At 42.8% G+C, this 7773-nt stretch overlaps 1 pseudogene; it reads left to right on the top strand.

Annotated features, from left to right (window-relative positions):
- The first annotated feature begins 3960 nt into the window (after nucleotides 1-3960).
- On the top strand, nucleotides 3961-5564 carry LOC123959150 (annotated as a pseudogene).
- Nucleotides 5565-7773: the final 2209 nt, after the last annotated feature.

Raw genomic sequence — 7773 nt, 5'->3', positions numbered from 1 at the left:
TGACTGGAACCAGCCACACTAACTGGATAAAGAAACTCAAAAGCACTTTTCAATCATTTCCAAGTGCACATCACTCAGTTGATCAAGTATATACTTTTCTAGTTCAAGTTTCATTTTGTTGACTTAGCTAACGTTAGCTAGCTAGAATAGAAAATGTCAATGGCTATCTAGCTAATAGTAATAGTAATAGTAACATATTGTCGTTTCACTAGTAGTGGATGTTAAGTTCAAAGTAACCTAATGTTCAAAGATCTTTCACAAGAAATTTACATTTACTGATTTGGCAGACGCTTTTATCCAAAGCAACTTACATTTGAGGAACAACATACAATCATCAACAGAGCATCAAATACAGCACTAGATCTACACCCGACAATACATATTAATGAAAGCAGCAATAAATACTAGTAAGCGCAAATGGCACATATTGCATCAATGGGATAAATACCTAGGGAAAGAAGTTAGAGTTAACAAAAAGTGCAATCAATACAAGATAATTGTAGGGGATAGAAGAAGAAGAGCACAGGAAGTGCATTTTAGATGTTAGGAGTTAGAGGTGTTAAAAGAGGAAGTGTTCTCAGAAGAGATGAGTTTTCAAGAGCTTCTTGAAGTTAGAGAGGGATGCCCCTGCTCTGATGGCATGTGGTAGCTTGTTCCACCATCGTGATGTCACAGATGCCAACAGACAGGACTGGGATTGCTTTGTGTGAAGGGATGGCAGAGTTTGTTGTAGCACCGTAGTGGCCGAGAAGGAACTTAAACTTGTATTATGGAGTTTAGGTAGATGGGTGCAGACCAGTAGTCACTCTGTATGCAAGAATTAGTGACTTGAATCTGATTCTGGAGGCCATGGGTAGCCAATGGAGGTAACACAGCAATGGAGTGACATGCGTCCTTTTGGGCTGATTAAAAACCAGGCGTGCTTGCTGCGTTCTGAGCCTCCAAGCTGTAAGACCCACTAGGAGGGCATTGCAATAGTCGAGGCGAGAGGTAACCATGGCCTGTACCAGAAGCTGAGTGGCATATTGAGTGAGGTAGGACCTGATTTTTCTGATGTTGTATAGAGCAAAGTGGCACGACCAAGACACAGCAGCAACATGGTCTTTAAAGGACAGCTGGTCATCAATCATGACACCCACGTTTCTCACCACCCTGGTTGGAGTGATGGTTGACGAGCCAGTTTGTAGTTTGATGTTATGGTGGATAGATTGCTTGGCTGGAATGACCAAGAGTTCAGTCTTAGAGAGGTTTAGCTGAAGGTGGCAAGCCTTTTTTCTTAGCAGGGTTTCTGCAGGTTTCACCTAGTCAAATAAATAAACAAAAGACTTTTTAAGACTTATATCACAACATCAAAAAAAGAAACATACAAAAGAAATGCAATCACAAAATTAATTGCAGAGTAAATAAATGTATTCAAATTAGGGTTGAGTGATGTCAACATTGGCATTGGACAATGTCAACAATAAAACACCGGGATGGACGATGACATTGATACGCTACATAATTAACAATTTTGCATGTGGTGCACCTGCTGCCGTGAAAAAGGATCACAGGTGGAAATATCCAGGAAAAAATACGAGTTCTGTGTCTTTTCGGCAACTTTATACAACATAACCTACTGCTGATGGAGAAACAGGGGAGCAAACAGGGAGACAGAGATAGAGAGAGACGGGAAAGCCGGTGCGTTTACACTGAGAGACCAGAGGTAAGATGTGAGTGTGAGTGAGTGCAGGGACAAGTTGAGGCTGGTGCAAAGCAAGTACATTTACAAATAATAATAAAAATACTGTCCATGGGGATTAAAACATGGCGTTATAATGTAAAAAATTAAGATGGTATTTTTGTGTGGGGGGAAAAAGTAGAGCAGATTTTGAATAAACTACACTCCAAAAGCTAAAGTTGCTAAATAAGTCTACTAGGTTTGAGTTATATCCATTAGATCTGGGAAAATTCACGTGATTAGTTCTGATGCTCTCCAAAATGATTTTACATTCATGGCACAGTACCAAGCAGTTTTAAGCCTCACCACCTAAAAATGGCAGGTAAACGATAGTTACGTATTGTAACTCCAGATTCTCTGAGTATAGGCGCAGCCCTCTAAGGCTATTGGGTTTACCCCTACCCCCACAGCGTGGGCCTCTCCTACATCCACACCTTGTATATGTACACGCACAACGGTGAGACCCAGCCATCGGCTCCCATAGTGCCTTTTCTTCAGCACTGAGAACCAAGGCCCAGTGAGGCACACTGTTTAGACGGCTGCGCCAATACTCATAGAATCTGCTGAAACCTTGGTCCGAGAAGCCACCTTGGTGATGGGAATGTAGGTGGAAACAGGAGCCTGCAGAGTCTTCGGGTCTGAGGCAGCACCTTCCTGGTACCACCGGATGGGAGGGAAGCGCGGCCAGACCGGGTCCTGCCTAGCCGGCTGGCTGAGAGCGAGAACATCGGCCCTCTCATCTGGAGGAGAGAGCTCTTGGCCCGAGGGAACAGACAGCTGACAGTGGGCAGCCGCCCTCTGGATGATGACAGGAAGCTCTCTGATGAGGCCGCTGATTGAAGGCAGGGAAGTGGAGGCCGACAGCGGAACGGAAACCTCGCCGGAGAAGTCTACCTCGGGGTCGGAGTCCCCCACCTCGAGGTCGGCGATCGCTGGGGGCAGGGAGAATGGGGAGCCGCTGGGAGACCTGTGAATGGAAGAGGAGGAGCTGTACGACTCTGGCTCTTCCGGCAACAGCAGGCTGAGGGCTTCATCCAAGGAGTGAGTTGGCAGTGAAATACCCGACAGCATTGCTGCCGGGAGTAAGTGCTCGGCCGGCACACTCCGGGCATGATGTAGCCCGTGTGGCAGACGCCGCACACCCGTACGGAAGGGGCAGCGCCAAAATAATAATCTCATTATTGTTCTGGGCCCCACGCACCTCTGTGACGCATTATCTAAAGATATAGTTTTTCTTGACTAGCTAGAGAGAGTAGATTAAGTGTACTTCTCGGTTTATTCTCTTTTCAAAATAATTGTAACTCAATTATTTGCTCAACCCCTCAGCTTGTTTTTATTTTCCATTTAACTCTAACTGTACCTTTTACTGTCCCGTTTTACCCTGTTTTAATGTGTATTTATGTTGCTTTTAAACTGTTTTATATTTCCCTGTTGCTTTTATGTTTTATGTAAAGCACTTTGAATTACCTTGTTGTTCAAATGTGCTATACAAATAAGGCCTTGCCTTGCCTTGATGGCATTGCCCTGGCCTCCAGCACCACTGTGAGAAATCTTAGTTTAAATCTCACATTAAGCAAATTTCAAGGACCGCCTTTTTTCACCTTGGTAATATTGCAAAAAACAGGAACATCCTGCCTAAAAATGATGCAGAAAAACTAGTCCATGCATTTGTTACTTCTAGGCTTGATTACTGCAATTGCTTATAATCAGGCTGCTCGAAAAAGTCCATTAAGACTCTTCAGCACGTGTTCTGACAGGAACCAGGAAAAGAGATCATATTTCTCCTGTCTTAGCTTCTCTGCATTGGCTTCCAGTAAAATCCAGAATAGAATTTAAAATCATTCTTCTCACCTACAAAGGACTTAATGGTCAGGCACCATCTTATCTTAAAGAGCTCATAGTACCTTACTACCCCACCAGAGCACTGCGCTCCCAGAATGCAGGGTTACTTGTGGTTCCTAGAGTCTCCAAAAGTAGAGCCAGAGCGTTCAGCTATCAAGCACCTCTCCTGTGGAACCAGGGGCCCGTTCTTCGTACGTCGCTAACTCACTTAGCTGGATTTGATTGTTGGCGATTTGGCATGATCTTGGATTGTTTGGTTCTTCGACGCTCATCCTGGACTTGCTGTTATAGCAACAGGTGCGTAAGCTTGAACCTGCTCGCGAGCAGGATTATTTTATGTTAACAGGATTAGATCCCGGCTTTATAAGTGGAGGTGATACGGGAAGTCTTTGGCAGACATGTCTTGTCCATTTTTACGAGAAGAACCTGTTGTTGAAGGTGGCAGAATAATTCGAAGAGCTTTTCGAATGAATCGCGTATTGTGAGATAGACAGGATCCTTTAGCGCAGCGCGATAATATACTTATTGAGAGATATCGTTTTTCTTGTGAGGGTGTCAGATACATCATTAATTTGTTGGAACCACACGTTAAAAGTTCGACTCGTCGGAGTCGGGCTTTAACAACGGCACAAACTGTGTGCATTGCCCTGAGATTCTTTGCGAGTGGCACGTTCCTTTACATTATTGGAGATGCAGAAAACTTGGGGAAAAGTGCTGTCTGTCGTGCCATTCGCAAAGTGTATCTGGCACTCAAGGAGTTTTTGTGGTATTTCTAAGACACTTCAGACCACAGGTTGTGAAGCAGAATTTTTTTGCCATTGCAGGAACATTACAATTGTTAATGAAGATCATGCAACCATGATCATGCCAAAAAGTAGGACTTACAGTGTTTCTTCCTCAGGCTTCCCTAACGTGATTGGTGCCACACGTCCCCATCAAGGCCCCACCAGGCCCCAATGAAGGGGATTTTGTGAACCGAAAGGGATTTCACAGTGTAAATGTGCAGGTAAATTACTATTACGATTCTCAATATTCCAGATTAGCAATATATCAAATAATAAAAAAATGTAATCAAAGTATGCAGTTGACTGATTAAAAATATCTTAGATAGTGTGTGACTCAATGTCATACATCACAAATATGGAAACAAAATGGCCTGGTTCCGTGCATGACTCCAGGATTTTCAGAGAGTCACATTTATGCACATTATTTGAACATGGTAAGAAATTTTTATATCAAGCTCACTGTATGACATACATTTATTCTGAGCCTAACAAAACTGCATTTTTCCAGGTGCTTACGACGGGATCCTGCTTGGTGACCGGTGCTATGCCTGCAGGCAGTATTTTCTGATGCCATTCCCTGACCCAAACCCGTTACAATGCAGCTCTAGCCAGGACAAGGGCACGCATTGAAATGACCTTTGGGCAACTAAAGGAAAGATTTCAGTGTCTGAAGGGTCTGAGGGTTGCACCTAACAGGGCCTGTGACATTTTCGTTGCATGTGCCATTCTCCACAACATTGCCACCATCAGAAATGAGAGGACCCCTGTGGTGGAGGTGCAGCCTGTAGATGACCTCCAGCCCGTGCACTTGGACCAACCTAGTGGCAGAGCTGCACGGGACAGAATTGTGGAACCATTTTTGATTTTTTTACAAACAAAAACATTCATTAAATGAAGGACAAGACAACCTGCTTAGTTCCTTGATTTTTATTTCAATTATTCTTTGTCAAGAAAAGCCAGTGATGGTCATCTTTTGCCTGCAATAAGATATATTGTTATCCAAGGTCAGCAATAGTACTCTGTGTGAAATAGTGTATTAGCACTTACTCTGAAGTTCCTTTTGAAGCAACTCAATCTCTAGTGCCAGTTTTTTCTTCTTTAAGGTGTCAAGTTCTATTTCTACCCTTAATTTTTGTTTTTTCAGGTCAAAATACTAAATTTTCTGTTGTAGATTCCGTTTATATAGGGTACGGATATCACCCTGTGCCATTTTTGGATAAAAAGAATTACCAAAAAAAAAAAAAACTCAACCCAAGCCTCATGCAACAGAAATAAAAAGGAAATATACTACACTGCCCACCTCTGTATCATTTTGTGCTGTAGGCCTGTCTGGCCTTTCCTCCTGCAACTCATATTGCAGTCAGAAATTATATGTACACAACTATAAATTAAGCAGTTATTTATGCACTTACAAGTACTTCCTCCAAAGGACAGTCATCTGAGAGGGTTTCTTCACTGTCCTGTGCAAAAGAAGCTAATGGGTATCACAAAATGTTGCACTCTCTTTCCTTTTGATGTAAAGTTAGAAAAAGTTCACTTACTGCACATGCTTCAGCCACCACTTGCTTGGGAACAGGTAAAAGTGTTGTTGTATTATGTAAAACTGCACAAAAGAAGAGAACACAATGGCATTACAATGAACTACACTAAAAAATGTGATCAATAACATATTGTAAAATATTTTTACATTAAGTTATGCAGTTTTCACCTTCACAAGTCAAAGCAATTCATCACTACTCAATATTTATCAGTTGAAATGACTGTACCAGCCATTTGGATTATAGGCATACTTAATTTAATACAGCAACAAATTATTTACAGTGTAGCAAGATCATTTAAAACTCAATTACCAGTAATAAAGGTGTTGCTACTGGTCCCTGGCTTTTGGTCTAAGGAAGAGCTGCCCCCAGGGATGCCCTCCACAATGGGTCGGTTCACATTTAAACCAAGGGCCAGCTCTTCTGCCGGGGTATAATGTGGGGGTGCAGGACCACCACCTGTTTTTTTCTGCTCTGCCTTTTTCTTGGTTGCTGTTATAAACAGACAAACACAATTTAACATTTATTTTGGTAAAAGAGACTAAATAGTAGAAGTAGAAAAGATTACCATTTTAAAGAATATTCTTGTATTTCACTTTTACCTGTTCCCATGTTCTAGTGGGTCCTGAGGTGGCTCTGACATTAAGCAATTATGAAATTATTAAAATACAAGAATATATACTGTAATAAGTGATAGAACCATAACATGGAGCACTTACGCATTTAATTTGTCTGCAACTTTTTGCCAGCCCTCTCTCCTGGCTTTTGCACACTTTGAGGTGTTCCCTGGCGTTTTTATTAAGTCTTCAAATTCTGTATATCCTTCTAACAATAACACTTGCTCTGCTGCGGAGAAAAACTGAGCGCGCTCTTTGGCCATGGTGAACAGCCAATAGCAGCGTTGCTGATCAATGTTTCTACTATCGATACATATCCCCTTTTAAACCAGCGCATGAACGCACAATTATCTCCAGCTGTACTAATCAAACCGGCAGGTGTGTTCGAAGAACCCAGTTAGCCAGATCATGATTAGGCCGATGATATTATCTTGGATCATTTGATCTCGGATGTTTTAAGCAACGTACGAAGAACAGGCCCCAGGTTCCAGTTTGGGTTCAGGAGGCAGACATCATGTACACATTTAAGAGTAGGCTTAAGACTTCCCTCTTTGATAAAGCTTATAGTTAGGGCTGGTGAGTTCTGAACCATCCCTTAGTTATGGTGCTATAGGCCTAGACTGCCAGGGGATTTCCCATGGTGCACTGTGCTCCTCTCTCCTCTTCTTTCTCTCCCTCTGTATGCAACCTCATCCCATTATTGCATGTTACTAACACAACTTCTCCCCTTTCCGGTAGTCTTGTGCTTTCTCGCCCCTCTCCTCTCTCCTCCTATCACTTCCTAAAGGTGTTTCTGGCTCTGGAGCTGTGGAGTCTGGATCTGTGGTTGCGAGTCACCTGCTGCCCCCGTGTTCCTGCTCGACACCCTCTGCTACAATTATTGTTACTCGTCCTATTGTTATTACTGTTAACACTACTATCTGTACCATTTTTCATTCAGTCTATAGCAACATCACCTTTACTGTCTGTACCTCTGTGTGGATATTGTGTTGTAACTCTCTTATTTAAAGGCTCTGGTTGTGATCACATTGGAAGTGACCAATCATAAGAGGATTAGTGCCCTCGGTTTCCGCTCCCAAATTGTCCAAAGTCATGTAGACTTGAGCGAGCAGAAATCCACTGCGCAAGCTAAACACCACTCTGCGAGCAGAAGCCCACTGTGCGCGAGCAGGCTTCCTGTGCAAGCAGAGTTAACCTATGAGAGCATGCCTGGTGCTCACTCGCAGCTACCTGTACAACTGTCGGTTGTTGAATTTGTGCTGTGTAGTACT

This window comes from Micropterus dolomieu, linkage group LG20, assembly GCF_021292245.1.
Source record: "Micropterus dolomieu isolate WLL.071019.BEF.003 ecotype Adirondacks linkage group LG20, ASM2129224v1, whole genome shotgun sequence".
Taxonomy (NCBI): domain Eukaryota; kingdom Metazoa; phylum Chordata; class Actinopteri; order Centrarchiformes; family Centrarchidae; genus Micropterus; species Micropterus dolomieu.
This window is presented reverse-complemented; position numbering and strand designations above follow the sequence as displayed.